The sequence below is a fragment of the Plasmodium gaboni genome, chromosome 14 (assembly GCF_001602025.1).
Source record: "Plasmodium gaboni strain SY75 chromosome 14, whole genome shotgun sequence".
NCBI lineage: Eukaryota > Apicomplexa > Aconoidasida > Haemosporida > Plasmodiidae > Plasmodium > Plasmodium gaboni.
The window spans coordinates 78,718-80,325 of NC_031494.1; positions in this window are offsets into that span (position 1 = coordinate 78,718).

A 1,608-nucleotide genomic window follows, 5' to 3' on the forward strand; every position below is an offset into this window, starting at 1 on the left:
ATATTTCTTGTAATTCTTCTTATATATTATATTCGTGGTCATATTCTTCGGAATAAATATTTTTATATATGTCCACATTTACAGATATAATTTAATATACACTGTATTACAAACATAAAAATATATATATATATATATATATATATATATATATATATATATATATGCCAAGATCATTTGTTATAATAATATAACATCTCTTTGATATATATATATATATATATATATATATATATATATATAGGTGGACTTAAATTTTAATGTGTAAAAATATATATATTTTTTTTCTTTTTTCATAAAGCTTAATTTATTTATCTACTTATTTTAATTATTCTGAAGAAGCCTTCTTCAAATATTCGATTAAATCTGCTCTTTCCTTTTCTTTCTTAATACCAGCGAAAATCATTTTAGTACCCGGAATATACAATTTAGGGTTTAACAAATATTCAAATAAATGTTTATCTGACCATATAATACCTGAATTTTTATTAGCATCTGAATAAGGAAAATCGGAGTCTCCTGATTTTCTTCCATAAAATCCGTGCAAGTTAGGGCCTTGCTTCACAGCACCACCTATACAAAAAAATTTAAAAAAAAATAAAAATATAAAAAATATAATCTTTAGAAACTTATATATCTATGCACACAATAAAAGTCAGATAAAATAAATATATATTAATATAAATTTACACATAAATATATATATATATATATATATATATTTATATATATATAATATTCTTTAAGTCTATATTATTAAACATACCCTTATTTATTGTATGACACTGAGCACATTTTGCTTTAAAAAGCTTAGCGCCTTTTTTATAGTCACCTTCAGGAACTTGTACTTGTGGTTCAGGCCTTGACATTTTTCTATATATTCTTTTATAAAATATATAATTTTTTTTATTTTTATAAATTATAAATATACAAATATTTATTTATATATATATATAATATTTAGTACTTTCCCCTCAAATAATAACATTTAAAATAAAAAATATATTATATATATATATATATATATATATATATATATATATATAATTTTCAAAGAGTGACCATATTATTATTCATAGAATATATTAAAAAAAAAAATTTTCACAGGGTGGAAAATATTTCATATATAAATAATATATATATTATGTTTTATATATTTTAATATGTAGTGAAAAAAAAAAAATTTAATTCCACTTATTTTATTTTAAGAGGATTATGAAAAAATAAAATAAAAATGTTTCTTAATTACATTATTATATATCATATATTATAATGTAATTTATTTTTTCTTTTCTTCGAAGTGTTATGATGTAATATATCAATACTGATAATAGTTAACAGTATAATATATACTTTTATGAGTTCTCATAAATATATCTATATACATATTTATATATATATATATAATAAAATATAACATGCACTATATAATGTTCAGAAAAATAAATAAATAACACATACTATATATAATATTTTGGAATTCCTTAAAAATTTTTTATTAAATATTATAAAAAAATATATATATATATTTATTTAAAAGCCATATTAGCATATTTTATAAAATTTTATTTATATAGGAAAACACATAATATATCAAAGTTTTCTTAT